Below are 8,078 nucleotides of genomic sequence, written 5' to 3'. Positions count from 1 at the left end.
GCTACCCCTGGTAACCAACAAAATTTCCTTCCATGTATAAACCTTTCCTTGACTTTTTATGGTAGTAGACTATTTACAATATTTGTCCTTCTATGATTGATTTATTTCACTCAGCATAATGTCCTCCAGGTTCATCCACATTATGTGATATTTTGCAGATTCTACGTTATTCTTTAGGGTTGCATACTATTCCATTGTGTGGATGTACCACAGTATGTTTATCCATTCCTTGGTTGATGGGCACTTAGATTGTTTCCATCTCTTTTCTATTGTGAATAGTGCTGCGATGAACATGGGTGAACATATATCTGTGTCATGCCTCTCATTTCTTTAGGATATGTAACTAGTAATGGGATTGCTGGATCAAATGGTATTTCAATTTCTAACTTTTTAAGGAATCATCATACCAATTTCCACAGGGGTTGTATCATTTTACAGTCCTACCAGCAGTGTATGAGAGTCCCAATCTCTCCACACACATCCTTGTTAGCAAAGCAATCTCATGGTGGTTTTAATTTGCATCTCTCTAATGGCTAATGATCTTCATGTGTTTGTTGAACCCTGAATTTTTGCTGGATTTATTAACTAGCCTCTGTTGGTCATGTCCCACCGGTTGTTCCATGGGAGAAAGATGAACCAGTCTGCTTCCATAAAGATTTATAGCCTTGGAAACCCTGTGGGGGTCACTAAGAGTCGCTTTGATTGATCTGTGAGTTGGAATTGACTCAGTGGCTGTGGGTGTGGTTTTGTTTGGTTGGTCATGTGGGCCACCATTGTTTTCAAATCCACCCTAGCCTATTCTTCCATGTGTGACATTAACATATTGTCAATGAAATATATCACCATACTTGAGATCTGCACCAAGTTCAAGTCTTTCCTAACCAAACAATGACAGTAAACCGGTGAATTCAAATAACTGTGTGGTAAAACATTGAAAGTATACTGAGGTCCTTCCCATGTGAAAGCAAACTGCAGCTGGTTCTTTTCCAAGATTGGGATCAAGAAAAAGGCATTTGCAAGATCAATCACTGAGTACCAGTCTCCTTTAGCCTGCTGTATTTTCTGCACCATTGATACCATGTCTGGAACAGTGAAGCCACTGGTGGCTTATTTAGGCTTTGATGGTCTGCTGTCAGCCTCCATGAGCCATCTGCCTTTTTCACAGGCCATACAGAGTTGTTATACAGAAACTTTGTTGGAACCAATACTCCATTTGGCACGTCTTTGATCAAAGCAGTAATTTCCTTTTGTCCACTAGATATCCTATACTGTTTCAAATAACAACCTGAGTGGGTTCGGGCAATTCTAATGGTTCCCATTTAGCATGTCCAATCAATACTGGCCTAAGGACACACTTGGTGTTGTTGTTGTTATGTGCCATCAAGATGGACCCGACTCATAGCAACCCCTCCTTGGGTTGCCAAGGCAGTATCACTATGGAAGTACATTGCCCAGTCTTCCTTGCGAGGAGTGGTTGGTGGATTTGAACTGCCAGCCTTCTGGTTAGCAGTCAAGTGCCTTAGGCACTATGCTACCAGAGCTCCTAAGGGCACACTTACACACCTTCATTTGTACAATATCAGATAGGGAGAGTGTTCCTCAGTTAGATATAGTGTCCATACCAATAATACAATCAGTTAAGGGAGATGCAACTACTTCATTCCACATCTGTTTAGATCTTTCAGTTCTCATAGAAACTCTCACCTTAGTCCCATCAACTGTTGCTTCCCCATATACCCCCAGATTTGGCCCCTTCAAGATTTCATTGACAGTTTGGGGGATGACAGTATATTGGGCTTTTGTGTACAAGAGCCCCAAGAACATCTCTTCCCCACCCCTGGGCCATTTTACCCACACGTGTGCATATGGCCTCAGGTCCCCTGCTGGGGACTGGACCTGAAGACCTTGGCCCTGTCATCAGTCCTTACCTTCATCAACTAGCTGAGCCTCTGCTTCAAATGGTCCCAGATGGGACTTCCCAGCATTAAATTCCTCCTGATTGGAGTGCATAGAACATCAACTCCATCAATGTCCGCTATGTTCATCCCATTCCTTAAACCAAACCAAAACTAAACTCATTGCCGTCGAGTCGGATCCAACTCATAGAGACCCCTCCTTGGATTTCCGGGGCAGTATCACTATGGAAATTGATTGCCCAACCTTCTTTCCGAGGAGTGGCTGGTAGGTTTGAAATGCCAGCCTTCTGGTTAGCAGTCAAGTGCCTTAGGCACTACATCACCAGAGCTCCCATCCCATTCCTTAGTAATCATCAAAAAATCTCTGACCTGCTGAGGTAAGTTCTTTTCCCATTGCCTCTTCCCTTTCTCCTATGAGTCACTCATATTTCTTTCATGTGTAAGATCCATGTAAGGAACCTGTGCCAACACATCCAACACGGTTTCTCAGATTGTTGCTTTGCTTTGCAGTAGCAAGTTTACATGGGGTCCCCATGTAGAAGGGGCTCCCTTGATTACCATATCTGCCATAACCTGTGTAAGGAGCATACTTATTTTATTAGGTGGATATCCTGATCACCATAAAGCCATCCCAGCATGGCTTGCATGTGCAGCACATTAGCTGCTCCCTCTGGAATGTTCCAGAGGGTATTTAGAGGGGGGGGGGGAGCAGTTTCCCTTCTCAGGGGCAACAAAACTGACTGCACATTTTATCCAGTCAGGCTGGCTGGCCCCTCCAGGTTGACCCACTGTGTAATTGGATCTTATATCATCATTCATAACTGTTCCGTAGTGAGTTATCGGTCTTGCATGAACCTAAACATACTCTTCCATTCTGCAGCCTTCGAAACTAAAGACACTCCCCCACATTAGTGGTTCCCACAATCCATTTTAGTGAAACTTCTTCAGGAAGCTGATGATACCAATCTATAAATTAAAGCAACTCCTTTACACTAAGCCAAACCAAACCAAAATCACTTCCATTGAGTCAATTCCGACTCATAGCAACCTCCTTTCAGTTTCTGAGGTGGTAAGTCTTTACAGAAGTAGATTGCCCAGTCTTCCTTCCATGGAGTGGTTGGTGGGTTTGAACCACCAACCTTCTGGTTAGCAGTCAAATGCCTTAGGCACTGTGCCACCAGAGCTCCTTCTATACTCCCTGGTTTCAATAGTTTCTTGGTTTTGTCTGTTCTCTTCCCGAACTACCTTCTTGGTGACCAGGAGTCATAGAGGTACTTCCTTCCTGTTGTTCCAACACAATTTTTCCATTCTGGGTAGGCCTTGAGACAAGTGGTTATAGCTCTGACCGGACGGATCCGGGCTTGGCTCAATGTTACAATCCGCCCCTACATTCTTTTTTGGTACCGTCCGCACTATAACTGATAACAGCAACCAGAGAATTGTTTGCCTCACCTTTTCCTTATCTGTATTTCCATATCCATCCAACTGGCCAATTCCTCAGGAGTTAGACCCACCACTCCTACTTCCTATGAATAGCTTTTGCCTTGGGTAGCTGATGGCAACATACCATCTGCTTCAGTCCAAGGCTGTTTTTTGTTTGTTTGTTTGTTTTTGTTTTTTTAGTCCCATCCAGAAACCAAAGGTTTCTCATTCTCCCATTCATCTCCTTTTTTTCCAAAACCACATATTGCAATGAGTCTGGGCCGTTGCAGCAAATCCCACCATTCTGATACCAACTACTTGAATAATTTCTTTTAGAAGAATCAGCACAAGGCTTGTCCCAATGAGGCAGAGGTCAAAGATGTCCCAAATTTCCAACTTTTCCAAACTGCTGTACCACCCCATCATCTCTAGCATCAACTCCTCCTCCCCTCAGTACTCCCTCCGCCCCATCTTGGGTTCTGTATTTTGCTGTAACATCTCACAGAGCAAAAGCTGCCCAGGAAATAGTTCACGCAATGGTGGAGACCGGCAAGTCCCCGACTCATAGGTCAGGTGTCAGTCTGGAGGATTCTCCTCGCTCACACGGTTGCAGGGCTCACAAATCCAAAATGGCAGGTCACATGACTGGCTGCTGTCTGAAGCCCCAAGAGCCAGGGATGGGATTATGACAAACCAGATGCAGGATCCAGAGTAAGAGACTGAATTTGCCACATCATTCACATATATACCCTCAAGGAAACAAAGGGTGGTGACTTGAGCCACACCCTCTGCTAAGATTAGACTCAAGATACATCCTACCCTAATCCTGCCTCATTCATAATGGACCAAAATGGGGAGACCATAGCATGGAGGCTAGGATTTACAATGTATTACAAAAAGGAGAACTGTAGCTAGAAGGATCATATTAAGCAATCATGCACTGCACTCCTCTTACCTTCTGTTTGCTTCCGGGTACATATTGACTGTTTGGTCTCATATAGAAGATTTTTTTTTAAAACATCACAGTACTCATGGGTGATATTATCTTATGATCCAATCTGATATTTAACTGAAAGGTGACCTCTGGGTGTGATTTCAGTATAAAGTTGAAAAGATATATCAAGGCATAGTCTCGGGGGTTCCTCTAATCTCTACCAATCCAGTAATCTGGCCTTTTTTTTTTTTCTTAAGAATTTGAGTTTTGTTCTATATTTTCATCCCATTCTGCCGTGCATGGAATTACTTGGTATTACTTCCAGCCATGGTCTTTGTGACTCCCCCCATATTTAAATATGAGGTGCTTATGGCCCACCAAAAGGATCAGACAGCTTGTTAATGTAAATTAAGGTACATGGTACCCTTGTGGGAGTGGGACCATGGGAACAAGGTGAATGAAACCCTAACACAGGGGATGATGGCTTTAGCTGTCTTGGTGGGCTTAAAATGAGCCATCTCAGAGGTAGAAAAGGGGCACCTCACCACCATCAAGATGGAAGAAGCTGGAAGGATAGTGCGTCCTTGCTCTAGAGATCCTGTGTTGAGACAGTGACAGAGAAACAGCAGAGACATGGTGGTAGCAGAGGCAGGAGAACCGAGGGACTAGCATGAAATGGTGGACTTGCTGGCACACAGAGCAAGAAAGCTGAATGCCTTTGGGCAGGAGTCTTGCTGGTGGAGTGGGGTGCACATATCCACGGAGCTGGTAGCATAGTGCCTAAGGCACTTGACTGCTAACCAGAAGGCTGGTAGTTCAAATCCACCAGCCACTCCTCGGAAGGAACGTTGGGCGATCTACTTCTGCAGTGATACTGTCTCGGAAACCCAAGGAGAGGTCGCTATGGGTCGGGTCCGACTCGATGACATATAACAATAACAACAACAACAATAAAGCTTTGTAACACTTGCCTGAGTAGGGCAGAGGCCAGGCCAAGAGGCCAGGGGCCAAAGAGGCATGCCTTTTGGTATGGCCAAAGGAAAGCTGTCCTGATCGAAGAATTGTATCCTGCATGTTCCTGAACCTGAACTGTAACCTGTTACTTCCCTAATAAACCCTATAATCATGAGTATTGTCTGTGAGTTCTGTGTGGCCATTGCAACAAATTATTGAACCCAGCAGAGAAGTAGAGAGTGCCGTGAGAGGGGTGGTTGATGTCAGAATTGGTGGAAAAGCAGGAGAGTGGCAGCATGTCTGACCTCATAGGAATCAGCCTTGGGCTGATGCTGCTGTTGATGATTCTCTCTCCTGCTTGTGAAGCTAGAGAAGGTCAGACAATGATGCCGCACCCTCTGTACATTCTCCCTGGGCCATTGATTTCGTCTCTGGTCAGAATGGTGGTTATAGCATCTTACAGGCTTTGTAAGGGCTTTGGAATTGACTGCAAGTCTAACAAGAAGCTATTGACTGGCATGTTTCAATATCTATTTTAGAAAGTTTCCTCAAATGTGCGTTAAATATACCAGGGTTATTTTATTATTATGAAATAATAACAACAACAGAAAAAAAACTCACTGCTGTCAAGTCGAAACTGACTCATAGTGGCCTCTCCTTGGGTTTCTGAGGAAATATCACTAGGGAAGTAGATTGCCCAATCTTCGGTCCGAGGAGTGGCTGGTGGGTTTGAACTGCCAAGCTTCTGATTAGCAGTCACATGCCTTAGGCAGTACACCACCAGAGCTCTTACTTTCACTATATACTTTTAGAAATGTTTTACCTTTTTTTGAACGACACGGCTGTTATCTATGCACAGAACAGTTAAATAGAACAGTGCTGATTGCTGTGGGGAAAGTGGCCTTCAGCCAGGAGATGAGGATGTTGGTACCCTGCCAAGTGAGAGGTGATTGTGGATCAGGCTAAGAGAGTGGTGCCAGTACAGGAGGTGAGAAGGGTGGAGGCTAGGATCTACTTTCAAGGTAGAGCCAAGGGATTAAACATGGGTATGAGAGGAGGCATGATTCAGGGGTGACGTAGAAGTTGTCCTAAAGGTTTGGCGACTGACCAACGGGATGAAGAGTGATGCTTTATACAGAGTAGTCTTGGGAATCGACAAGCATGGAACTTCTTTTTTATTAGTAATGTTTTATTTTGTTGTTGATGAGACTATACACAGCAAAACATGCACCAGTTCAACCATTTCTCCATGTAAAATTCAGTTATGTTGATGACAGTGTTCGAGTTGTGCAACCTTCTCACCCTCCTCTTCCTCCCCCATTAACATAAACTCACTGCCCTCTAAGGTTCCCGTTGAATCTTTTGAGTTACTGGTGTCAATTGGATCCCATATGGATAGATTGGAGTTCTGGTGGCACAGAGCCTAAGGCATTTGACTGCTAACCAGAAGGCTGGTGGTTCAAATCCACCAGCCACTCCTCAGAAGGAAGACTGGACAATCTGCTTCCATTGAGATACCACCTCAGAAACCCAAGGAGGGGTCTCTATGAGTTGGATCCGACTCAACAGCAGTGAGTTTGGTTTTTGGTTTTATTTTTAATATTTGTTCAAGGCAGATACTCTTTACTAATTAAGCTTTGGACTTAACTTTGAGAGATGCACATTGACAAGCAAGTAAGTAGTTGGTGTTAGGGGGAGAAGCACCCTACTCCACCAGAAAGTCTCCTGTCCAAAGGCACTCAGCTTTCTCACTCTGTGGGCCAGGAAGTCCACTGCACTGTCTCCTGCTGGGGTCTGCTGTCAGAGCTTCTCACTGTCTCTCACCATCTCAGCAAAGTGTACAGCTCTGTCTGTCTCCTGGATTGAAGAGGTCCAGTGCAGGGATCTTGGTCCAAAGAATGTGCTCCACTCCTGGCTCTCCTTTCTTGATGGTCATGAGATTCCCCCTCCCTTTCTCTGGGATGGCTCATTGTAAGTCTAGAGAGATGGCAAAACTGACCACCTTCCATTTGCTTAATTCCACCTAGTCATGTGGTAAGGAGTCACAAAGATCATGGCTAGAAGGACCATGTTAAGTAATTCGCTGCATTGCATTTTGTGACCCCCCCCACCAGATGACTGGGTGGGACTATGCAAATTTGGTGCTTGTGGCTCACCAAAGGGATTGGATAGCTTGCTAATAATGTAAATAAGGACATGGTACCCTTGTGTGGGTGGGATCATGCGAATAAGGTATATGGAACCTTAACATGGGGATTGGTCAGTTTTGCCATCCTGCTAGGCTTAAAGTGAGCCATCCCAAAGGTGTGAAGTGGGGACTCTCACTACCTACCATCAAGAAAGAAGAGCCAGATAATATACTATACAAAAACATTGTTCTACTTTCTACTTGGGTGAGTAGAGACTAGGGTCTTAAAAGCTCGTAAGTGGCCATCTAAGATACAACAATTGGGCTCTCCTCATCCAGAACAAAGAAGAATGAAGAGAACTAAAGATGTATGGAAACAATTAGTCTAAGGGACTGGTGGACAATGTGAACCTCAGCTTACGTGACTCTGAAACCGTAAGAACCGGAGGTGCCCAACTATCACTGTCAACCACTTGGAAAGAGAACAAAATAGGAGATCCTGGAAAGAGTGGGAGAAAAATGTGAAACAAAACAAAAATAATAGAAAAAAGACCAGGTTTGCTGGTCTGATAGAGTCTGGTGAAACCTACAAGACTAACAAAAAAAAAAAAAAAAAAAAAAAAAAAAATGCAACACACTGCCATTGAGTCAGATCCGACTCATAGCAACCCCTCTTTGTGTTTCCGAGGCAGTATCACTACGGAAGTAGATTGCCCAACCTTCC

This window comes from Orycteropus afer, unplaced genomic scaffold (assembly GCF_000298275.1).
Source record: "Orycteropus afer afer isolate SDZICR_OR568_19922 unplaced genomic scaffold, OryAfe1.0 scaffold00099, whole genome shotgun sequence".
NCBI classification, from domain to species: domain Eukaryota; kingdom Metazoa; phylum Chordata; class Mammalia; order Tubulidentata; family Orycteropodidae; genus Orycteropus; species Orycteropus afer.
The sequence above is the reverse complement of the archived record's forward strand: the minus strand, read 5'-3'. Positions refer to the sequence as shown.